The sequence below is a fragment of the Triticum dicoccoides genome, chromosome 3A (genome assembly GCF_002162155.2).
Source record: "Triticum dicoccoides isolate Atlit2015 ecotype Zavitan chromosome 3A, WEW_v2.0, whole genome shotgun sequence".
NCBI classification, from domain to species: Eukaryota; Viridiplantae; Streptophyta; class Magnoliopsida; order Poales; family Poaceae; genus Triticum; species Triticum dicoccoides.
Window position 1 is genome coordinate 311,948,632 of NC_041384.1, and position 26,234 is coordinate 311,974,865.

Below are 26,234 nucleotides of genomic sequence, written 5' to 3' on the forward strand. Positions count from 1 at the left end.
CCTCCTTCCCCACCCGCACAACAAGATCGTCGACGCGAAGACAGCAATGCAGCGGGGTACTAGGCGGAGGACAACTACGACTACCTCTTCAAGTTTGTCCTCATCGGCGACTCCGGCATCGACAAGTCCAACCTGCTCTCCCTCTTCACCTGCAACGAGTTTAGCCTCGAGTCCAAGTCCAACATCAAGGGGGTCGAGTTTGCACCCGCTCTCTCTAGGTCGACGGCAAGGTCATCAAGGCCCAAATTTGGGACACCGCCGGCCATCCCTGTCCCCATCTGCTCGGCAGCAGGTGGATCTGTGCTCCGTCGTGACCACTCCCCCTTCCCCTTGAAGTGTGTTTGTGTGTCAATCGTGGGGTTTTTGTTTGTTGTATCTCGCTGCCGAATTATGCTACATGCTGGCGCGACTGCATGGTGAAGTGTAGGGGTAGGTTCAGTCGGTCCTGCTAATGGATCATAGCATCAGCTGCTTACGAATCAGTAAGAAGGGACTCTACTCGTGAGTGGCTGTACAACTTGGGGACTTGCATAGCTATAATCGCATGACCTGTTTGGTGCTATTTTTGGTCCTGGAAATGCCCCCTTGTAGATTTAGCTTAGTACACTATGATCATGTAGTCTGTGTAGGCTTATTAGTCCGTGTGGTTTTATCTTGCCACTGCAGTGAAGATCATGGATTCATCGACAACGGAGTTAGTTCTGATATTTCAGTTGTAACAGTTGTTACATTTCTCATGTTTGATTCCTATTCTGGAAGTCCAAGTAACTTACAAAGTACGTCCTATCATGATACATATTGCGTGCATATTTGGTTTCCGGTTGATGCATGGTTGGTGTGCTAGCTGTTCGTTAGTACCTGCTGGTTATTACTATTGCTCTTTTTTATGAAGGCAGTTAGTGTTTAACATTTATCGCTTTAGCACCTAGCGACAAAACAATGTTTTGTTTCTGGTTAGTTAGGATGATTCGTCCTCTTGTATCCATTTTCCTGAACTAATTCCGTGTACTAGTTCATTTTTGGTTAGTTTCATACTATCTAGGAACATGTGTTTAATGGTTCATTTTACTATGTTGGATTTGGAAGCGCAAACGACCTCCATGGACGACATCGACGATGACGAGGAGGACAAGGAGGACGAGCCGGACATGCGCGACCCCACCCCCGAGCCCAATGAGCTCGACGAGGACATAATCGAGTCCGACCTCGGGCTCGAAGAGGAGGGTATCATCCAACCTGACCATGACGACACGCCACTGAAGGTCCTATGCTCTTCTCTACTTGCCTCATTTACTGCCTCGCCACAGAAATAGATGTTCTTTTTTATTTTCTAATGTACCATCAATGATCTGTTGTAGCCTAATTTCTACGAACTAGTATTATTCGTTCGCATAGTTGGCTCCATGGTTACACTGCTAACTTACAGCCCAGGATTGTACTGATTTCTTCTATAACTTGTCACCCTTCATTGCCCTATTCTAGTCTAGCCCAGCTAATACTTGTTGAATATAGCAGTGTCTCTCTCTGCTCTTAGCACATTGCTTGATTGGAGTGAACTGAATTTTGGCAACTTTGCTTGACAGATGGGAGACTCTTCTGGATGCGTTTTGCTACCTCTTGAGCATGCGTTGGTTTTCCCTTGAAGTGGAAAGGGTGATGCAGCAATGTAGCGTAAGTATCTCCCTCAGTTTTTGAGAACCAAGGTATCAATCCAGTAGGAGACTACACACAAGTCCCTCGTACCTGCACAAACAATCAAGAACCTTGCAACCAACGCAATAAAGGGATTGTCAATCCCTTAACGGCCACTTGCAAAAGTGAGATCTGATAAAGATAATAAGATAAATATTTTTGGTATTTTTGTTGTATAGATTGGAAAATAAAGATAGCAAAATAAACGGTGCTAGAAATAGCTAGTTGACGGAAGATTAATATGATGGAAAATAGACCCGGGGGCCATAGGTTTCATTAGTGGCTTCTCTCAAGATAGCAAATTCTATGGTGGGTGAACAAATTACTGTCGAGCAATTGATAGAAAAGCGCATAGTTATGAGAATATCTAGGCATGATCATGTATATAGGCATCACGTCCATGACAAGTAGACTGAAACGATTCTGCATCTACTACTATTACTCCACACATCGACCGCTATCCAGCATACATCTAGAGTATTAAGTTCATAAGAATAGAGTAACACATTAGGCAAGATGACATGATGTAGAGGGCTAAACTCAAGTAATATGATATAAACCTCATATTTTTATCCTTGCAGGCAACAATACAATACATGCCTTGCTGCCCCTGCTGTCACTGGGAAAGGACACTGCAAGATTGAACCCAAAGCTAAGCACTTCTCCCATTGCAAGAAAAATCAATCTAGTATGCCAAACCAAACTGATAATTCAAAGAGACTTGCAAAGATATTAAATCATGCATAAAATAATTCAGAGAATTCATAGATAAACTTGATCATAAACCCACAATTCATCGGATCTCGACAAACACACCGCAAAAAGAATTACATCGAATAGATCTACAAGAAGATCGAGGAGAACTTTGTATTGAGATCCAAAGAGAGAGAAGAAGCCATCTAGCTAATAACTATGGACTCAAAGGTCTATGGTAAACTACTCACACATCATCGGAGAGGCTATGGTGTTGATGTAGAAGCCCTTCGTGATCGATTCCCCCTCCGGCGGAGCGCCGGAAAAGGCCCCAAGTTGGGATCTCACGGGTACAGAAGGTTGTGGCGGTGAAAATAGGGTTTTGTGGTGCTCCTGGATGTTTTCGGGGTATATGAGTATATGTAGGAGGAAGAAGTAAGTCGGTGGAGCTGTGAGGGGCCCACAAGGGTGGGGGCGTGCCCACCCACCTGGGGCGCGCCCTCCTGCCTCGTGGCCTCCTCGCTCCTTTCTTGATGTCCACTCCAAGTCTCCTGGATCACGTTTGTTCCAAACACGATCCTCGCGAAGGTTTCATTCCGTTTGATATTCCTTTTCTGCGAAACACTGAAATAGACTAAAAAATAGCAATTTGCCCTGGGCAATCGGTTAATAGGTTAGTCCGAAAAATAATATAAAAGTGCATAATAAAGCCCATTAAACAACCAAAGTAGATAATATAATAGCATGGAACAATCAAAAATTATAGATACGTTGGAGACGTATCACGTTTGTGCGTGCGTGTGTTGAACAGTGTCCTCGGATCTGGTGAAGGACGCCAAGGAGAAGCAGCTCAAGGTCAAGGGCCCCGTCAGGATGCCCACCAAGGTGCTCAACATCACCACCAGGAAGTTCCCCTGTGGAGAAGGTAGCCACCTCCCTCTCTTTGCCCTTCCTCCTGATCCCATTTGCTTAGTAGCTCTGTGTAGTATCTGGCCCTTGACATGCTCATAGTATCTTGTCGGTGATGTGGGTCACTATGTTTTTGTGGATAGCTAACATCTTAGGGAATTTCCATGACGATGATGATGTCGTGTTGGGCAGAGGATGTGAAACATTTAGACTGTTGATGCCTTTCCGGTCATTGATGATCTAAAATCGAGCTTTTTAAAACTGATACCTAGCATGCCATCAACTTTTTTTGTTCCTCATCTAGAGATGCAGCTCTGTGTGTTGGTGTGATATAATGTAGAGGAGTTGCATGTGAATCTTTTGTCAGCTGAGCATGTAATGTTACAAGGAGATGCTACTGAGATTTTACGTCGTTGAAGTATCTTAAAATCGAGATTTTTAAAACTGATGCTTGGTTGATCTAGTTCTAGTATATTAGTTGAGTGAGAGTCTACTGATGTTGGTATTGTGTTGTCATTTCTTTTTACGTCGTTGAAGAACAAAAAAGATGAGCATTTCTCCAAGCAATGTCTGAAGTAGTTGCTATTGTGTAGTTATCGGCTGGACCTATGCATTTCATCCGAAGTCAAATATAGCTTGGGCTATACTTCTGAATAGAATTGAAACATTTCTATTTCATTTATCTATCTTCAATTCTTTGCATCGAACGGCTCTCTTGAACACATGTTCGTTAGTGTGGTGATGGTTAAACAACTACAGTAGATCGGCGTTTTTTTTGCATTTTTGCATTTCTCAACCTTGGATATTTTGCCAAAAATAAACCCTTAGATTTGTTGCCATTCATTTGATAATAATTTGTTGTGGCTGCTAAGTATTTTTTAGTAGTAATAAACCTGGCTCTTTCATGTTGCAACCCAACAAAAGCACCCCTGCAAATTGGATCCATGCAGACGTTATGAAGTGTATCTGAAATTGTAGTGTATCTACACTCAGGTTGCTCAATTTGCATATATTCATTTCACTTGAACTATCAGATGTGCATGGTTATTTGACCATAGTTTTGAAAGCATATGCCACACATATAATGTGAGACAACAGTAAGTTGTCAGCACCAGTATTATACCATATCCTAAATTACATGTGCGGAATTTTGTCTGCCACCCTGTTATGCCTGGAGGTTTCCCTTCATAATTCTAAGTTGGTGATTCTCCGCCCTGTTGTCTAGATGTGGAAACCAAGTGGTGGCCTTTCTGGTCAAGGTGGTACTAGCATCAGTATTTATCTGCTCTATTTGTAATACTTGATGTTTAGCGTGTGAAACTGGGTTTTGCATGATAAATCAGTCACCTTTGGCGCTTGCTACAGTATAAATGTGACTTCCTTTGTTAATTAGCTTTGGAAATCAGTTGTGATATAAGTATCATGTGTGTAATTGTGTATGCTTAAATGATGTATGGCACGTTTCCTATACCGTGTTCTGGTGCTTATGTAATCTTCTTTCAGGCCTTTCGAGATAGAGTTCTTTAGCTGACAAGTTTAGCAAATGCTGTAGTGCTTATGGTTTAGTTTTACATGATGAGGACATCAATACCATTGTTACACCCACAGCCCCTGCTGCTATACATACTGGACCAATTATTAGAGCTCGCGCACGCCAATTAAATTATTAGGTACTTTCGTTTCTTGGTAACGATTCTATTGTTCATGAGAATATGATGCTGCCTAAATTGGATACATTTGTTTTGCTTAGAAATGAAGCGTCTAGCTTGGACAAGAAAGATGAACCTTGGAGCAAGTTCAAGCATGGAGATGATGGCATGCGCAAGAGGGTCAAGAACGGAGTTACAAGTGATGATTTCAGGACTTGTGAGATCTTATTTTTGTCTAGTGAGCTGAGGTGACAAGTGTTTTTCTCTGTGATGAACTCGGTTCCACCGGTTTCATGTCTCTGGTCTAGCCGAATATTTTCGGAGCAACCGAAGCATACAACTCAGTGACACCGATTTCACTACAGGAAAAACATTTTGCCATTTATTCCTGCTTTTTCTTGATCCAGCTCCACTCAATGAATCTTGTCCTCTGCAAGCATCACATTTACCTTAATGCTTTGTACTGTGATTCAAGGACCGAACCCATTCACAACAAATTCCAGAAGACCCTTCTTGGAAATTGATGTCAAAGGGGGAGAGAGAGATCACATCAAAGCTTAATCATATCTCTAGGGGGAGGGAATACTCCAGGGAAGAGTAATCTTCAAGGATCCTAGATGCTTGATGTTCAAGAGGAGAGATGCCATATGTCTTCTTGGGGGAAAGACATGTTCATATGTGCTTATTTGCATTAGCTCTGTTCATTTGAGCTTTGTTTTTCTATTCCCTATCTTCTCCCAGTATCCCATGATAGATTCAGGTGGAGCAAGACATCCAAGGGAAAGAAATTTATTAAATTCATTGCATATCTTTATCTTTGGGGACATGTCAATATCTATCGTGGTACTCTGTACTCACTCTACATGTCATCCCAGTCTTGGTACTCTTGTGGTTTCTTTTGTTTGCTCTAGCTGTGGGTGGATCTGTGTTATATAACCTTGTTTACGCAGGCTCATCCCATCCTAGCCAACTCAAGACCACAAGGTAAGTATATGCATCATAGTCATGTGTATGAGAAATTCTTGCTGATGTACATACTGTTTGCAAGAAGGACTCATGGGCATGAAGGTACATTTCCCATATTCATATCTTTTGCCCTGATACATATAGCGAAGATACATGTAACACATTGCTACTCTGTCATGGTTATGCTCTCACATGCTTCTATATTCCATATTCACATGATTGCATACATGTAGGGGGAGCCTATGCTTGTTACATGTATTTCCAAAGCTTTACTTTCTATTCTCTATATCTTTATCAAAAGCTTTGATGTATGTTGCCATCAATTACCAAAAAGGGGGAGATTGAAAGCAAAAGTGCTCCCTGGGTGATTTTGATAATTAATGACAACATATCTCTTGTTGGACTAATACTTTTACCTAGTATGTTTCAGACAAGTTCAACAAATTAAGTGGCATGGACTAAAGGATGTGGAACCCCTTCAAGATGCTAAGGACAAAGGATTAGCTCAAGCTTCAAGATCAAGACTCTATATTTTCTATTTTTAGTGATCCAATATCACATTGAGTCTATAGGAAAAGCCAATACTATCAAGAGGGGATGAGGTGTTGCTTGATGAGGTTCTTGCTTCATAGTGCTTAGTGATATACTCCAAAACCCTCAACTACCTTCCCACATCCACATATGACCTAAACCAAAAGTCAAACTCGGCCCCACCGATTCTTTCTATCCGGCGCCACCGAGTTCAGATGTCATAGCCACTGCCACAAACCCTAGGCAAATCGGTTTCACCGATAGGGATCTCGGTCTCACTGAGATGGGATTGTAATCTCTTTGTGTATGTCCATTACCAAAATCGGTCCCACCGAGATTGAGCAATCGGTACTACCGAGATTACAATGCAAACTTTCTAGTTAGCTTATTACCAAAATTGGTCCCACTGATTTTGTGTAATCGGTCTCACCAAGTTTGCCTGACCAACTCTCTGGTTAGCTTATTACAAAAATCGGTCCCACCGAGTTTGTGTAATCGGTCTCACCGAGATTACGTTATGCCCTAACCCTAACCATATCGGTCCTACCGAGTTGCATCTCAGTCCCACCGAAAATCCTAATGGTCACTAGGTTTGCTAAATCGGTCCGACCGAGTTTTTCAATTCGGCCTCATCGAGATTGGTAAATTGTGTGTAACGGTTAGTTTTTGTGTGGAGGCTATATATACCCCTCCACCCACTCTTCATTCGTGGAGAGAGCCATCAGAACATACCTACACTTCCAACACACATTTTCTGAGAGAGAACCACCTACTCATGTGTTCAGGCCAAGATATTCCATTCCCACCATATGAATCTTGATCTCTAGCCTTCCCCAAGTTGCTTTCCACTCAAATCTTCTTGCCACCAAATCCAAATTCTGTGAGAGAGAGTTGAGTGTCGGGGGGACTATCATTTGAAGCACAAGAGCAAGGAGTTTATCATCGACACACCATTTGTTATTTCTTGGAGAGTGGTGTCTCCTAGATTGGCTAGGTGTCACTTGGGAGCCTCCGACAAGATTGTGGAGTTGAACCAAGGAGTTTGTAAGGGCAAGGAGATCGCATACTTCGTGAAGATCTACCGCTAGTGAGGCAAGTACTTCATGGGTGATGGCCATGATGGGATAGACAAGGTTGCTTCTTCGTGGATCCTTCATGGGTGGAGCCCTCCGTGGACTCGCGCAACCGTTACCCTTCATGTGTTGAAGTCTCCATCAATGTGGATGTACGATAGCACCACCTATCGGAACCACGACAAAAACATCCGTGTCTCCAATTGCGTTTGAATTCTCCAAACCCTTCCCCTTACATTCTTGCAAGTTGCATGCTTTACTTTCCGCTGCTCATATACTCGTTGCATGCTTGCTTGATATGTATTGTGTTTGTTAAACTTGTGCCAAAACTCCACTTCAACTTGAAGAAATTAAAAACTGCAACTTTTGGTACTTAGTGTCTAATTACCCCCCCCCCCCTCTAGACACCTCTTCTCGATCCTTTCAACCGCTAGCATCCATATGACAGAGAACTCGGGCCGACATGACTAGTCGTGAACCCAAAGTGGCACTAACTTACGGGTACAGGCATACATGAATCAACATCGAGCATGTCGGTCAGCAACGTGCAAATCCGGGCTGTAGCACTGGGCTAACAGGACTTTGGTGAACCGGGCTATAGCAGGCTAGGCAGGACTCCAGATGTCACCGCGTGACATTTCCCCAAAGGGACAGACACAGGAACGAAGTGAATCACATGCCGGCTAGTCTAAGTGTTCCGGAGCAGTAGTACTGGGCTAGCAGGACTCCGGTAAACCGGGCTGTAGCAGACTACCAAGGCTCAGTGGAAACACCAGACTACATTTCCCCATAAGAGAGGCTACCAAGGATAAACAACTAGATTGTAGAATCCCACACATACCAAGCATTTCAATAACATACACACAATATGGTCGATGTGTGCAAATACAACATGGCATCACAACAAAACTCTACGACTCAAAGTATTTATTCATTAGGCTCTGAAGAGCCAGAAATTACAAACATGGGTCTCATGATCCAACATTCAGAGCATACAAGTCAAAGCACATGCGAAAGCTTAACATGTCTGAGTACAGACTTCTACAAAAGAAAAAGGCTGAGAAGCCTGACTATCTACCAGATCCTGCCAATGGCACAAGATCGTAGCTGAGGTATCATGCTAAACGTCAAAGTCCACATGGAACTACTAGCGAGACTGACGTCTCTCTGCAAAGCATAAAATAGGCAAACGTGAGTACAAATGTACCCAGCAAGACTTACATCAGAACTAGCTACATATGCATGAGTATCAACAAAGGGGGTGGTGGAGTTTGACTGCAGCAAGCCAGCTTTGACTCGGTGGCTATCCTGAAGTACGACTATGAGTAACTCTTTTGAGGTGGCGCACACGAGTCCACATATTCACCATATCAATACACCACTATGGATCCTCTCCCGTCTCCCTACAAGAACGCCATTCATAGCACTCACGCTTATCTTGCGCATTTTAGAGTATCCACTTTCACTTGTCTATGAACTGTAAAAGGGGTCCAAGTTTCCATATCCTAGGAATCCGGCTATTAAATAGATAATGATAACCCTGCAGGGGTGTACTTCTTCACACACACTCTCGCCACTTACCACCATGTACACATCGTGTATCTCGGCAACCTTCAAGTGGAAGCCTGGCGAGGGAGTCGGCCACGACCTGACTAACCAACAAGTCTCTAGTCCAGGTTTATCGCCTATTCGGGTTCCATCCGCAAGGAGATCCGGCCGGGGTGTCACTCACGGCCCCAAACGATGTGAGCAGGGTTCCCAAGCCCACCATCCGGGTGCCACTTGGTACACCGGGCCACTGTGCCTAGTATGTCCCAAGCCCACCTATACCGGATGCCACTTGGTAGACTACTAACACTACCTACAAACACCAGAAACTAGTTGCAACTCCTGGACAGAGATTAGGTTGATTAATAAGTCGAGAGGGGCGCTTAAGCACTCCAATGTGTGGTAGTAACTGTTCATGGATCACAAACACAGAACTCAGTTCCTGAGGACTGCTGCAATGAGATAACCCACCAGGTACTCCTACATGGCCTCTCACCGCTACCTTTACCACACTTAGCTCACACACAGTAGGACATGTTCAACACCATTCCAATTCATCCCCGATGAATCAGACCTGACTCAACTCTAAGCAGTAGTAGGCATGACAAACAAGCATGAATGAGTAGGCACATCAAGGCTCAAACAATTCCTACTCATGCTAGTGGGTTTCATCTATTTACAGTGGCAATGACAGGTCATGCAGAGGAAAGGGGTTCAATTACCGTAGCATGTAACATTTGAATCGTTGTTGTCCTAATGCAGTAAAAGAGAGCAGGAGCGAGAGAGTGGGATTGTATCGGAATGAACAAGGGGGTTTTGCTTGCCTGGCACTTCTGAAGATAGTATAGTTCTTCATCGGTGTCATCGTTCTCGTCATCGGTACACGTCTACCGAGAGGGGACAAACACCGGCAACTGAGAAAGAACACAAGCAATGCAATGCCACAATATGATGCATGATCATTACATGGCCATATGCTGTCATTTGGACTAATGCAACAGGAAGTCGTTTTGGTTGAAGTCGAATTCAAAGCTAGATCAAATTCCAACTCCAAATCTATTATCAAATTTGTCCTAATCATTTTTCATCCTAAACAGTGATGTTAACTTGCTCAATCATGCATGAAAACAGTATAGATGGATAGATTGGATTTTTCTGATCATTTTTCATATATAACTTATTTCCATTGGAGTTATAGATTATTTTCTGTGATTTTTCAAAGTTTTGGATATTTCCTGAAATAAATAAATCATTTAAGATTTATTTAAATTCCAGAAAGGAATTATTGTGTCAGCATGACCTCACACTGACGTCAACAGGTCAACGGCTCGGTCCAGGTCAAACCTGACGTGTGGGGTCCACACGTTAGTGACATGGTTAACTAACAGAGTTAATTAAAATTAAACTAAACCTAATCTAGATTAGTTAAGGCCTGGGCCCACATGTCAGTGGTGCTTGCTCTAATTAGTGATTAAGTTAAAACTATTAGGGCACTAGGCCCACTAGTCAGTGACTATATGTTGGTTAGCTGGCAGCGATTAGCACTAGTCATGCGGCCATGTCAGCATGCCGGAGTTGAACGCCGGCGAGCACACAAACACGGCGGCGACACTCGAGAACGCGCTACGGGCGGCGGCTGGACGCGCGAAGGCCACCAGAAGATATCCCGCGCTCGACCGCGTCTGGAAGAGTGATCGGGAGGCCTCGGGGTCACCGGAAATGACGACGGGGAGCACAGAGGTGGCGGCCGGAGTTCGGCGTCAGTGGGTCAGGCGCTACGTTCCACGGGAGGAGGATCTGGTGGGTGTTCTCGGCTTCTGGGAGTGTGCTGAGGAAGATAGCATCCTCGGATGCGACGTGTGTGGGCTCTCGCCACGGCAGCGACATGGATGACAGCAGACGACGCGGCTGCTCACAGCGCGTCCGACGGTGTCGTCGGCGAGGTCGGGCGTGGTCGGCTTGCTGCGAATCGACAACGACGACTATCAATGCAGAGGACAAAGACAACAGCGATGGCGGCGCTGCGGGGTGCTCCGGCGTTGTTTGTCTCGGTGGAGACGAAGGAGAGGTCGAGGCGGAGCTCTTGGGGACGGCAGAGGGGCAAGGGGGTGGCTGTGGCCGCGTGGCAGCGAACGGCGGCGACGAGCGCGTTGGCCAAGGCGTGAAGAGAGCGAGGGGGCGAGGAGGAAAAGTGAGAGAGGGGTCGGTGGGTTCCAGAGGCCACGGGGTGACGATCCCAGCGTTGCGCTGGCCAAGGCGGGGCCAGGCAGGCAGCTGCGTGCCCGCGCGCGCGAGTGCCGTGCACTGCTTCCCCTCTGCCTTCTGGCGAGAGGAGGAAGACAACTGGCAGGGGAGGTGGTTGGGCTGGGCCGGCTTCAGCAGCAGGCCGCACAGGTAAGCGGCCCAGGTACTAACTCTCTCTCTCTCTATTATTCAATTTGTTCTCTTTTTCTATTTTTTCTATTATGTTTTGGTTTAGTTCAAAGACCAAACCATTTTCAAAATTCATGAAAATAATTGTGTGAACTAAATGGACTTATCCAAAGCTACACAACAATTTCCAGAATTATTGAACATATATTTGTTATATAACAAATATAGATCCAATTCAAATATTTATTAGATTAATTCAAAGTCCCAAAATAATTGTTTCTGAGATTCTAGAAATATTTGTTTGAATTTTATCCCTTGCCAATATTTCCAGAGATTAACAGGAACATTTTCTTGGACTCATTTGATGAGATTTAAATGTTGGTTATTTTTAGATGTCTTCTGAGGCTTTTGAAAATTCCTCAATTCAAATTTCATTTGAATTTAAACATGATGCTCACATAAAGGGCTAGCCTAGTGCATACCAGAACTAGGGATGTGACAGATTAAGCCAGCCCTCGAGGGCTACGTGTTTCACTTTATTAAAGGCTGTTAAAGACCCGGTTCATCCTTGTTTGGATATACCTACCCTCGGGGGCTACACGAGTATATGCATATAAACAGGAGGAAAGGGGTTTAATTGGTGCCTGATATTTCTGCCTCATCAGATTGACCAGGCCAGCCTCCATGTCACGACTTGTGTGGAGGCGGCTTAGGTAACCTGCGTGCAGTTCGCCTGCACTGAAATCTGCATAGTTCTGTAGATCCGGCTTCAATTTGCCCTTCTCTGTGGCTGGCGGCTCTTCTTTGGCACTATGTTTGGCCAAAACAGTAGGATTCCCTAGCTCAGTATAGCCTGCACCAGTGGTGGTGACATCTTTGGCGGCCTTGTCAGAAGGAATTTCTTTAGTAAGCTTGGCAGGACTAGGCGGTTTAGGACTTGAAGGGTCATGTGTGATGCCCGTGTCAACCTCAATATTCATTGGATCAAAGGTTGTGGTGTCGGCCTGTGGCGGCGGGTCATTAACATGGCCCTCAGGATTCTGAACTGAAGCTTCTGAGGCCTCATTCGTCTGCGTTTCCGGTTCGGCAGCCCTGTGATCTTTTGAAGGCCCGGCCACTTTTTGTTTTTGCCTACTTTGGCTATGCCCCTATAGCAAGGATACAAGAGATCGTGAGTGTGTATTATTATAAATTATTGAGAAAGAAGTTGGTACTTACCCATGGGCAACCTTGAAGACAGGCACTTGAGTTCCTATAGAGTCGCCAGATGATGGAGAGGTTCCCTGATAGTTAGATTCAGAAATATTAAGAGGTTGACGAAAAAGACCAGCCTTCGGAAGAGAAATTGTCGGTTTATGAGGCACCTCATTTCAGCACTTGCGAGGAACAGGAGTATTGGGGAAACCAGAGTTGGGGTCTTGAGAACCATCACTCCGGGTCATACATCTGGAGTCATGCTGTTGCTTCTTCAAAAGAAAATTGGGGTCCAAGTGAGCAAGAGGATGAGAAAATCTTACTTTCCGCATGACCCACAGGGTTTTCTTTCTTGGCAAAGGATTTGACTCGGAGGAGACAGGTATTGCCTCTGTTGCATTTTCCTAGCTTGTCTCCGCATCATCCTGTGAAGAGTTGGCATCAATAAGTTTCATAAAAAGATGACCAAGGGAATCGGGTTCTACCTCTGAGTCATCCAGCTTGAGAAGGTCTTCTATTGTTACCTTTTCACGGCACTAGAGCATGGGTCTTGGCCTTAGGTTTCTTAACCGAGGCGGTGGTTTGCTGTTTTCTAGTCCAGAAGGCGGAGTCAGCCTGCATAAGTGCAAAAAAAGATTAAAACAAGGTATAATGCCGAGTTAACTTATATTGAAATAAGTAAAGGTAAGCACTTACATGTGGAGCTGGCTTCTATTTAAAAATTACTGGCAGGCGAACTTTGTTACAGTTCTCTTGAGACTCATCAAGCAGGGTCCTCATGGTCTTAAAGACTTCTTCAGCAATAAAGTTGTCTCTTGTGAACCGTTGTGGGTCATTTGGTTCGCCAGAATATTCATACATTAAGCCGGGGAGCGGCTTAACAGGAGTATCTTCCAAGTGATCCAACACCGGATCAAATCAACCCCAAGTAACCCATGAGCCAACAAGGCTTTGGCCCTAGAAAGGAAAAGGGAAGCCACGACATGCTCTTCTGGAATAATCTTGCTTAGCGGATCGAAGCTCAGTGGTAGACCTCAGCTCTAAACCCGGGCAAAGGGTTTTTTGTGGCTGGTGCGGTGTTTTTGTAGTAAAACCAGGTGGTTACCCATCCTTTGGGGTGACTGGGTAAGATGGTGGAGGCAAAGTTGTTGTCCCTCCGTCTCTAAATTGAGATTCCACCTAATTCTTGACTCGGGCCGTTTCTGGATTCAGTCTGGCGGTTTATATAGAAAAACTCCTTGAAGAGAGGGACTGTGGGTGTTGTCTAAAGATAAACCTCGCAAAAGATTTGGAAGTGGCAAATATTAGACACCGAGTTCGGCCCTATATCTTGAGTGTGCAAATTGATATAATGAAGTAGGTCTCAGAAAAATTTAGACCCGGGTGGAGTGAACCCTCTGAGTATGTGATCAGTAAAGACTACGATGTCATCTTCAGCAGGGGTAGGGATTACTTCTCCGTTACTGACCCGCCATCCGATCTCCTGTTGACTCGCCAATAGGCCTTGGCCTCTGAAATCATCAAGGATCTCCTTGGTAACCAAGGACCGTTCCCAGTTGACGATAGTCATTTTTTGACAGTTGAAAAATTCTGGCCTGGAAGTATAACGTGGTGAGTTAATGCTATGATGACGAGTTGATTAATGGTGAAGATGACAGTTTAAATGACTACAAATTAAATATGGATACATGATGGATCATAGTTATGAATACATCACAAGCCGTTTATGTGTTTGTCGGATTACGGGTTTCGGTAAACCCTTGAGGTTCAAACACTGGGGTGCGCACGAAGATCTGTCCCCCCTTAGCTCATGCCCTCGCAACGATCTCAAAGCCTAGCTCGCCGAACGCACGAAACAAAGGGCACAAGAGTTTATACTGGTTCAGGCCACCATTGCGGTGTAATACCCTACTCCAGTGTGGTGTGGTGGATTGCCTTGTAGGATGGGGATGAACAAGTACAAGGGAAGAACAACCTCCTGAGGAGAGGTGTTCTTGAGCTCAATTAGCTTGTGTGATTGGGGATGATCTGAATGATCCGTCTCCAGATGAGCCTCTCCTTGACTATGGTGGTGGCTAGACCTATTTATAGAGGCCCGGGTCCTCTTCCCAAATATTAGGCGGGAAGGGATCCCACAACGACCAGTTTGAAGGGGGACAACGAGTACAAGTTATCCTGACAAAAGGTGGTCTCCGCCTTCCAAAGGCTCTGGTGGTGACACAGTCGTGGGCTTCATGGTGACCTCCGTCTTGCCGTCCTGCTGGTCTTGGTCTCATTGCACCGATATGGAAACCTTTGCCTGACTCCTCGGGAGTCCTCGCCTGTGCCCGCCTCTTTAGAACCAAAGAGGAAACTGGCACTCTGCGCCCGCTGGCACCCGCCTGGCCTTGGTCGTCATGGCTCACGTCATGGGAACCTCACGAGGTGCCCCTTGCCTTGATATTTTAGCTCCTCGTGAGCCAGCCTAATGAGGCTGACCCTAAGGAGGTTTTGTGTCATCCACCTCGTGAGGCTTGGCCCCTCGCAAGGGTCTTGAGTATAGGTCGATGAAGATGGGTCTTACCAGGCCGTTGGTGGAGCCACGCCCTGGGCTGCAGGCAGGCAAATATGGGTATCCCCGTTTTTAGGACACCAACAGTAGCACCCGGGCCCAAGGCGCGCTCGTGCTTGGCTTCGCAGCGAAGCCAAGGGGCAAGTGCGGAGCACCGCGGGCCCCAATAGCCTACGACCATGATTGACGCATGAAGATTGATGGGACATGGGCATCTCCGCTTCCCCACGCTGCCTCGGCAACTGCCCGACTTGACGAGTCCCTGTTGCATGCAGAAAAAAGGTCATTATTACCTTAGATCATGGAGGCCGGCGGTTGGCCTCCTCCTAGATATAAATGGGAAGGGGGTGGAGCCCCCATCACCCATCTCTTCTTACACTCCTCCTGCTTCTCCTTCTTCCTCCTTGCTTTGCTGCTGCGCTGCGTCACCCATGGCGCCGATACGGAGGTTCTCCGCCGCCGAGAAGGTGAAAGCCTCTCACGAAGAGCTTGGGCCTCTCCCGCCGAAGAAGAGGTTCGCTCGCCCGTGTGATGCTATTGTGAGGCCTGAGGTGACGAGGCCTTGGCACAAATGGCCTCCCCCGGGCTATCCACTGCCTTTGTACACCCAGGCAGAGGGCTCCGGAGGAGGTAATAGGAACCGACGCCCCCGCGCTACGGCCACAGTGGTCATGCACTGGCGGCGCACGCTGCTGCCCCGCGAACCCACACCGAGGCTCCTTGCATGAACTCGTGGTGTGGACGGCGATGCCACCGAGCACGTGGATCCGGTTCCCGCTGTTCTTCACCAACGTGATGCCACTGAGGGGGCCGCTGGAGCTATGGCTGCAGCATGCTCGGTGCGACACGCCGGCGACGGGGGCAGAGGTCGAGGTCGTCTCCCCCAGCAAGGTCTTCATGACCCGATAGGGTGAGCTCGCCCGCGTCTACCATGCGGAGGGGGCGCTCACCATCCATTTCTAGTACGACGGCGCCTCCATGCTGTTCTTCATGGTCTTCGATGAGGAGGGCAATCGCCTGAATTGCTGTCCTGGAGGGGGCCGCTAGGACGTAGTGGCGGCAGGCGCTCAGCCCACCCTTGGTCCTGCCGACAGCTCCTCGAGCAGCAGCGATGGCTCCTGGTGGTCCAGCGAATCTCCTGAGCCCGATGAGACTCCGGAGATGAGCGAGGACAGCTACGTGCCCCTGAGCTCGCACCGTGCACGGAGGGCGGCAACGGCGTCCGCCCACCGCCGTCGTTGATCTGGATGGGGTTGGCATCAGCCCCTCATGGCCCACTGTTGATGATGGCGTCAACGGTGATGCTTGTAGATAGGGCTCCTAGAAATCTTCTTCTTTTGTTCCCTACAAGGAGTCGAGATGAACCCCATGGGGGCGTGTAAAGAGTCTGTAGTGTCTTTTGTTAATATTTCCCTTATTATGAAGATCTATGACTGCGTGTCTTGCTTCGGCTCGGTCCCCCCTTTCCGTCCTCGTGGTAGCCTAATGCTCTACGCTGACAGGTCCCGGTCCCCAGGCAGGCTGTAGCCATCGCTGGTATGCCAGGTCACGATGCCGTGGTCAAGGGCAGGAGGTGAGCGGCCCGAGGTCCAGTAAGAGCTCCTGAGGCACGATCCTCAAGAGGTCCCCTTTAGCGTGCAAGCAACTACCTGAAGGTAGGAAAGGAAGGCGACGTCGCCGTAACAAGGCTGCTAGAGATGGGAGTTTTGTGTTGTAGTGCTTGGCTGATCCGGGTGTGAGACTTATCTTTGCGGTCCAAAATGGATTCATAGTGCCACGCGAGCTTCGTGCATCAACTGGGTCGAGCTCCCACGAGCCTCCCCCTCCTCTCACGTCCTCGTATGTGCTATGCGTCCTCGGGTCCCGGCCCTCAAGCAAGCTCATCCGCCGCCAGTATGCCAGGTCGCGATGCCATGGTCAAGGCCAGGGGGTGAGGGATGGAGAGCCATTAAGAGCTCCTGAGTCGCGATGCTCAGGAGCCCCCCCCCCTTTAACACGCAATCGAATTGTGTGAAAAAAGGGAGGAGCCCGCGGTGTCGTCCGCCATCAGTCTCCGGGGATTCCTGCAGGTTAGCGCAAAGGAGGAATACAAGCTGCAACCGTGCTTGCCGGTCTGCCACAGGTCGTTCCGCAAGAAGGTGAAGGCACTGAGGGCCTAGTGAGGTGACATGCATGGGGCGTGTCGCGAGCTAGAGCTCGACCGCTCAGGTTTGTCAGCCTTGCAGGGACAGACTCGAGCACAAGCACCGTGCCAGCATGGGTAGCTTCCATTGCGGGATGAGCAGGGGGCGATGGGCAGCACAGGTGGCCGCGAGGGATAATAGGCAAGCAAGTGATAATCATGAAATGACTCAAGCAAAGAGGCAGGTTAGCTCGGATAGATGCAAGAACGATACCTGCCGCTGGAACGGACCTAAGCGGCCTGGGGATGATGTAGCCCGAGGGGCGCCCGCAGCAGGGTAAGCTAGAAATGTAAAAAGGATACATGTCGTAGGGGCAGACCCATACGGCTTGGGAATAAAGCAGCCCAAGGGGCGCCCCCAACTGAATGAACTAGACAGAGTTACCTGATGACGCCACTGGAGTGGTGTTGGAGTAGCCGATGATGGGTGCCAAAGAGTTGTCCCTCACGAGCCACCAGGGCCTTGAGCCTCAGGAGGCTCCGGGGGCTCGGGTGGTTCCTTGAGGGTCGTCGCCATCTCCGCCAGAATGACATGATGCCTGGCCTCCTGAGCCGCCAGGATGCTCCACAAGTGGCGCTCGTAGGTGACAGCCGCGTTCGGCAAGCCAAATGGCATGCGAACGTAGCTGTGAGGTGGACCCTCGCACCAAACAACGCGTGAAGGCTAGAAGTGTCGGGGGAAATCGACACCTGTGGGATCACTGGGGTCCCTTCTACGGTTGGCGGGCGCGGGGTTGTGGAAAGAGCGGGTCTGATAGGAAGCACGTGGATCGTTTATGCAGGTTCGGGCCACGAGGAAGCGTAAAACCATATTCCTGCTTTGGTGGATGTATTGAGAGTGTTCTTGAGCTAGCTACAGGGTGCAACTTTGCCCAAAAGATCTGAATCCCCCTCCTGGTTGCCTCGGGCCTCCTTTTGTAAGAAAAAAGGGGTTGCCACAGTGGCACACAGGAGGTGGAAAGGTGTACAGTGGATGAGTCTATCCTCTGGCACCGTTGGACAAACGCATTTAATACGCTGCCGACGTGCCCCTCTCACATTATCGGGGACAACAAGGAAACACGTCCCAAATGTCGCCGCCACGCCTGGCATCGACACACGTCTGAGCTGACGAGGTGTCATGGCTCCACGTTGGCTAGCTGCTGGGCTGGCGTGGTGGTGGATCCTTCAGGAAGACTTGCATGCCACCACGCAGGTGCTTGCTGGGTCAGTGTAGAGGCCGCTCGTCGCCATGCAGGTGCTTGCCAAGCTGGTTGAGCTAGCAGATGCTTGGGGACGGCGGTGGAGCTTTGGCAGACAAGGGCCTGGCTACAGCCCTGCTGGTGTCCTCGGCAAGGGTCTTGTTGTGGCATCGCGGTCGTCCACGGCAAGGATCTTGCTGGGGGTCGTTGTCTTCTGGTCCTCATCTGATCTTACGTGTTCATTATCTTGAGAAAGATCTGCATGTCACCACGGAGGTGCCTCCTGAGCCTAGGTTCCAATGTATTCGTTGGCGGTGTTTGAAACTCCTGGGCTTAAGGGTGGGTTGCTCTGCTGGTGTTAGGCAAGTTGCCCCGGCAAGGCTCTTGCCGGGGCTGCGGAGGTCGCCCCGGCAAGTGTCTTGCCGGGGGAGTCCACCTTGCACCTTTGTTCTTCAGTGTTTCAGGCCTTGGCGTTGCTTTGTTTGTCTTATGCTTCGGTTTCCCTCCGACTTTCCTCCTATGCCTTGTTAAGTGTGGCCGTGGGAGCGGCTCGTACTGCCCGTGCACAAGTAAAGGGGTCAAAAGGAGAGCCCCTACTTTTGTACACCGACAGGAGCCCCCGGGACTGGGCCACACATAAGCGCGTCGCGTTGTTGGGCTAGGCCCAGAACGGTGCGCGGGCAAGTGGGGCGGATTTTACCGCAGTAACTTCTCGTCTGTTGCGCTTCCCCGTGACCTACATTGAACGCGTGACGTGGAGGGGCGTGCGTGACATGGGGGTCATGCGTGGGGCGGTTCCCGCATGCATGCGTCACATCGTGGTAAAGAGACGGCTCGCGCCTTCCCCATAAAAAGAGGGAGGCGCAGAGGCGCAGCTCATTTAATTGGGCGGACTCGGGTCGTGGTCTTTAAGGTGTCAGTGCCCCACGATCATGGGGTCGGGAACGGTCGCCCCACCCGTCCCTTCGATTCTGCTTGCTCGCCTCGTGTCCCCCATGCAGGTGCCAGTCAGTGGAGGCAGGAAACCGGGCCATCGCTGATTGGGGCAGCGGGTCGGTCCCGATCTCCTACGCCCCCGATGGCTGGATTAGCCGAGTGGGGCGGCCGAGCCCCGACCCCGCTCCTTTATAAGGAGGGGGAGGGGGATGGCATCCCACATCCTTTCACCATTTGTCTCCATTCACTTTGGCTCCTTTCTCCCATCTGCCATAGCGAGAGGAGGCGCCGACCCTTCAACGGTGGCGGTGAGGGTTGCTGCTCGTCAGCGCATCCCTCCTTCCCAATAGCTCGTGGCTGCGGAGCCAGCCACGAGAGGAAGGGTGAGGGGGCGAGGCTGAGGTCGCCGTGGCGCTCGGGGGAGAGGGGGACGGGGCGGCGCACCGGCCTCGCCACCGCCAGCGATGCCTCCCCCGATGGAGGGCCACGTCGGGGACCAGCCCTGCGAGTTCTTCATCAGGCTGCCTACCCCATTTGCTCGGGAGATGGAGCTCAATCCACCCCAGACCCTCAGGTTGCACGTGAGGGGTTGCAGGAACGGCGGCACGCGGGTCAACGTCGACTTCCCCGCTCCTCATGTCATGTACCTCCGTCGCGGATGGAAGACGTTCGCTCGTGTCCATAGCCTGACGACGGGGCTTGTCCTCTACTTAAAGTTAATGGAGGGCGGCCTACTCTCCATCAAGGTCTTTGGAGATCTTGGAACTCGCTTGAAGTGCTGCGTGGAGAGTTCCTCCGACGATGAAGATTCCTCTTCAAGCGGGAGTGATGAGGAGGGTAGCGACAACAACGACAAGAGTGTCAAGCGAGGTGAGGACGACCTCGTCTTCGAGTGACCGCGTTGCCCCTCCCTACGTCGTGCAGCCTGCCGAGGGCCTTCCTCGTCAAGCTCTCCATCGGCGCGTCCCCCGTCGCCTCCTGGTGCGGCTGGCGTAGGAGGGTTGGAGAAGGCAAAGAAGGCTGGTGGCAGCCGCCAAGTCGGGGTACGCGGGCACCGACGCCTTCGTCGCGTATTGCCGGCCCATTGCCTCATCTTCCAGCTCCCCTCCCGGCACCGAGACGTTCTCTTGGTGCCTTTTGCTCCTTGCACCTCACCTAGGCGCTCTTTTCGCCCTCCTGCTATCTTGTTCCACCCTCTGAGGAGAGGGACAAGAAAGGGATTACGGGCATCTTATCTCTTTTTAGTTTGTAAGCCCGCGAGCACTTGTTAGATTCAAAATTTGTAACCCCTTGCTCATGTTTTTCATCCCGTATGAATTGTACCTGTATGGGACGTTTTTAATGAAAAGGGGTGCATGCCAGGTTCTTTGTGCATGAGCGAGGCTCATGCCAAGGAATGAATCCTTGTTATTTTTCAGATAAACACTCACGCCCGACAATAGGCCTTGTCGTCCTCTTGCTTTAGCCGACCATCCTCACGCTCTTGGCGGAGGCAGGGACGAAGTAGAGTTAGGCCCCTCGTTCATTTCTTCGCCACCGCGGCTATGACCCGGTTTCAACCCAGGGACTTGGGTACAGGGAAAAGGGGGGATCATGGTGGTCAAGGGGCAGAACGAGGTCTCATACGCCCCAATATTTATATGAAAATACACAACACAGGATGAAAGACTTATCTGAATCTGCAGCCCCCGGCAGCCTTGGCTTGCCGCGGTTGGATTCTTGTATCTGCAGCCCCCGGCAACCTTGGCTTGCTGAGGCTGGAGCGCCGGCTCGTTCTCTTTCTTCCAAGCAGCTCAGTAGAAACGTCCAAGTACCCTGCGAACGTAAAGAGGATGGAAAGGAACACATGAACGCACACTCGACCTCTATGCTAGAGGTTAGTCGCTGCTAAGCACTATCAACCCTAACCGAGGGAGAGACTTAACCTAGCATGCATGCTAAAACTTAGGGCGCCAGCACTTCATTTATTTATGCTCAGGGTCTGCGCCTGGCTTTGTACAGAGGGTTACATGCCTTGGCGGCAAGGCTTGTACAAAAGGTGGTTTGCCGGGGGGCCCGACAACCGCGCCTTATGGGTAAAACTTGCGAAGATGTTCAATGTTCCAGGAGTTACTCACTGGCACAACATCTTCGATCTCTAGGCGGACTGCGCCGGGACTGGTGACTTGTAATACCCGATAAGGGCCTTCCCACTTCGGCGTCAACTTGTTGGAATTCTTGGCCGATTGAACGCACCGAAGAACAAGGTCGCCTTCCTCAAAGCTTCGAGCATGAATCCTGTGGCTATGGTAGCGGCGCAAGGCTTGCTGGTAGTGTGCTGCTCTCACAGCCGCCCAAAGATGATCTTCCTCAAGGAGCGTTGCATCATCTTGCCGCAATTGCTCTTGCTCAAGCTCATCATAAGAGATCACTCGAGGTGACCCGTATGTGAGTTCCATGGGGAGAACTACTTCTGCCTCGTATACCAGGGCAAAGGGTGTCTAGCCAGTGGCTCGATTTGGCGTCGTTCCGATCGACCAAAGAACCGCCGGCAACTCGTCAATCCAGCGCCTTCCGCTCTTGTGTAGCTTATCAAAAGTCTTTGTTCTCAGGCCTTGCAGTACTTCAACATTTGCCCTCTCCACTTGGCCGTTGCTCTGTGGGTGTGCCACGGAAGCGAAACAGACCTTACTACCGAGGTCTTGGATGTACTGCATGAAGGTGTGGCTTGTGAACGGTGTGCCGTTGTCGGTGATGACCCTGTTGAGCACACCAAAATGGCAGACTAGCCCCTTGAAGAACTTGACGGTTGATTGTGCTCTCACCTTTCTCACTGCCTCCACCTCCGGCCACTTTGTGAACTTGTCGATTGCAATGTACAAGTACTCAAAGCCCCCGACAACGCGGGGGAAAGGGCCCAGTATGTCGAGCCCCCAGACCAAAAATGGCCAGGAGAGAGAAATTGTTTGAAGGGCTTTAGCTGGTTGATGAAGCTTCTTCGAATGGAACTGACACGCTTCACACTTGGTTACTAGTGCCGTTGCATACTGGAGGGTAGTGGGCCAGAAGAAACCTTGCCGGAACGCCTTGTCGGCAAGGGCCCTCGACCCTATGTGGGAGCCATACATGCCTCCGTGTATCTCTGCCAACATCTTCAGTCCTTCCTCCCGGGGAATGCACTTCAATTTCACACCGTTCGACCTTTTGCTGTACAGGACGTCATCGAAAAACTGATACATAGCAGACCGACGGGCTACTTTCTCCGCTTATTCCTGCTCCTCAGGAAGCTCCCCTGTTTGGAGGAATCGGATGGTATGCTGTGCCCATGCCGGAGCCCGGGGCTCGATGGCAAGGACCAAAGTCATATCCTCTGCCATGGGAGCGGCCATCTCTACGGCTAGGGCTTGACGCCTTGCCGGAGTAGGCTGCCCCCTGACAGGCTCAGTATCCATGGCAACATCCTTGCCGGCGGCCCCAGGGGGCTCGGCAGGAAAGTACTTGCCGGGGCCTGATTTCCTCCGCTTGTTCTCCTCTATTGATGGTTCAGCGGATGGTTGAGTTAACCGAAGCACAAAAGTACCTGGTTCCACAGGCAATTTGAAGGTAGCGCGCTTCGGTAGGTAGTCGGCGATGTCGTTCTCCGCCCGGGGAACGTGCTCCACTTGTATACCATCAAAGTGCTCCTCTAGCTTCCTCACCTCATCTACATAGGCCTCCATTAACGGGCTCTGATAATCTTTGTTGACTTGCCTGACGACAAGCTATGAATCACCCCTGACGATGAGCTTCTTAACCCCGAGGTCCACCGCGATCCTGAGACTGGCAAGCAACCCCTCATATTCAGCAGTGTTTTCGTGGACATCTACATGGGGAAGTGCATTTGGATTACATACTTGAGGTGCTCTCTGGTGGGTGTGACAAGCAGCACACCAGCACCGGCGCCTTGCAGCGAGAAAGCCCTGTCAAAGTACATGATCCAGTTGTGACTTGCCGCCTCACTGGGGAGAGTGGTCTCATGGATCTCTTCGTCGGGCGTTGAGGTCCATTCCGCAATGAACTCTGCCAAGACTCTGCTCTGGATTGTCGAAGTACTTTCAAAATTCAAACCAAATCTTGACAACTCCAAGGCCCACTCCACGATCCTCCCGGTCACGTCCGAGTTATGCAGTATCCGTTGTAGCCGGAGGCAGGTGACGACGGTGATTTCATGTGCCTGGGAGTAATGACGCAGCTTCCTCGAGGCCATAAGGAGGCCGACAAGCAACTTCTGCGGACCGAAGTACCTTGACCTGGCCCCCTACAAGAGGGAGCTGACAAATTATACCGGGTGCTACATCATCTTCTTCCCCCGCACCACTTCATCTGGTTGCACGGGACCTGTCCCGATGACGTTAGACTCTGCCCGGGGCCTTGCCGCACCAGCGCCAGGCCCTGCCGGGGGAACCTCTGGCTTTCCATCTGCCAGCCCCGCTATTGCCACTGCCTCTTCGCCGACCTCCCTCTGTGCCACTAGTGCGGCGCTGACCACTTGATTCGTTGCCACCAGATATAGCAGCAACGACTCTTGTGGTTTAGGAACAACTAGTATCAGTGTAGAGGACATGTATTTCTGCAAATCCTACAGTGTTGCCTCAGCCTCTGGGATCCACTCCATTGGGCCCGCCTTTTTCAAGATTTTGAAAAAGGGAAGGGCATGCTCAGCTGACTTGGAGATGAATCTACTCATGGCGGCAACGCAGCCAGTGAGCCGACGCACATCCTTGATCCGCTTGGGCACCTCGATCTTCCCAATAGCCTTGTTCTTGTCTGGATTTGCCTCGATCCCACGATGTGACATGAAGAACCCGAGAAGTTTGCCGGACGGAACGCAAAGACACACTTCTCAGGGTTCAACTTGAGGTTGATCTTTCGCAGGTTGGCAGACGTCTCTTCTAAGTCTTGCACAAGAGTTGCCTTGTCCTTGGTTTTGACCACTATGTCATCCATATAAGCTTCCATATTTCTATGTAGCTAGGGCTCAAAACCAATTTGGACTGCTCTTGCACACATTGAGCCAGCACTCTTCAACCTTAAAGGCATCCGTAAAAAGCAATACGTACCACATGGGGTGATGAATGTTGTCTTCTCTTTGTCTTCTCTTGTCATGAAGATCTGGTGGTAGCCCGAGTAGGCATCGAGGAATGATAACAGATCACACCCAGCTATGGAGTCGACAAACTGGTCAATGCGCGGCAATGGGAAGGGGTCCTTAGAACAAGCCTTATTGATATCTGTGTAATCGATACACAACCTCCACTTCCCGTTTGCCTTGCGCACCACCACCAGATTGGCCAACCACGTCGGATGGAGTACTCCTCTCACCAAGGCTGCCGCTTCCAACTTCCTGATCTCCTCTGTGATGAACTCTTGCGGTTCCAAAGCTTGCTTCTTGACCTTCTGCTTGACGGGTCACGCATGGGGACAGACAGCAAGATGGTGCTCAATCACTTCCCTGGGAACGTCGGGGATGTCAGATGATTGCCATAGAAACACATCGACATTCGCCCACAGGAAAGTGACGAGTGCGCTTTCCTATTTGCTGTCAAGGGTGGAGCTTATGGTGAAAGCCCCTCTCATGCCATCCTCCTTGATGGACACCTTCTTGGTCTCTGGTGATGCAGCTCTGGATTTCTTGCTCTTGCCAGTGGAGCTCTCTGGCACATCCTCGATGGTAGCACAACACTCCGAAGAGGTGCGCTTGCCGGAGTAGGTGCGAGAGGTCCTACCGGTCTTCTTCTTCCCTCCCGGTATTTCAGTGGCAGGAGCAAGCACCTTGGTGGCAGCTGCTGCAACTGCTTCCTGGTAGAGTAGGTCGATGCAAATCAGCACATCCTTCTTGTCGCAAGGAACACTGATGATGGTCATCAGCCCAGGCCTCTTCAGCATGTTGTAGGCTTAATGTGATGCCGCCATGAACTTGGCTAGTGCCGGGCGGCCGAGAATCCTGTTGTATGGCAAGGGAATCTCGGCTACATCAAAGACAATCCTCTCCGTCCTATAGTTCAGCTCGCCTCCAAACGTCACAGGCAGCGTGACCTTGCCCTTCGGCTAACTCCTTCCCGGGTTGACCCCTTGAAACGTACCCGTCTCCTCGAGGTCTCCATCAGGAATTTGTAGCCTTTTGATCACAACGGGTGAGATCAAGTTTAGACCGGCCCCACCGTCAACCAGCATCTTGTTCTCCTTGAGGTTGTGTATTGTTGGTGAAACCAACAACGGAAAACACCCAACCGCACTTGTGCGGTCAGGGTGGTCCTCGGCATCAAAGATGATGGGCGTGCTAGACCACTTCAGCGGCTTCTGAGTGTCGGACGACGGCTCTGCTGCTGTGATCTCACACGCCCACTGCTTGAGCTGGCAGTGAGAAGTATGCAGCGAGGCGCCACCATCGATGCACATGGCCTCCGTAGCATTCTGGAATTCATGCTCACCAGACTCATCGTCCTCGTCATGATATTCGTCTTCTTGCTTCTTGTCATGGCCCCGAGAGGGCCTCTCTTGCTGGTTGTCCTTGCCGCGGCGGCCTCCTTGGCCACCATGCTTCTTGCCGGATCCTTCGGCACCATCCCGACCCTTCTCCTTGTCCCGCCTCTCATATTCGGCTTTTTCCTTTTCAGCAAGCAGCTCAACTTGTCGACAGTTCTAGAGGTCGTGGCCCTTGTTGCGGTGGATCTTGCAATACTGCTTGTCATAGCCCCCTGGCTTGTCGGCAACCGCCAAGGCTCGGCAAGCGGCGCA

At 49.9% G+C, this 26,234-nt stretch overlaps 2 pseudogenes; both read left to right on the forward strand.

Annotated features, from left to right (window-relative positions):
• The first annotated feature begins 3,480 nt into the window (after positions 1–3,480).
• On the forward strand, positions 3,481–3,565 carry LOC119273804 (annotated as a pseudogene).
• A 98-nt stretch (positions 3,566–3,663) lies between these two features.
• Positions 3,664–3,748, forward strand: LOC119273803 (annotated as a pseudogene).
• Positions 3,749–26,234: the final 22,486 nt, after the last annotated feature.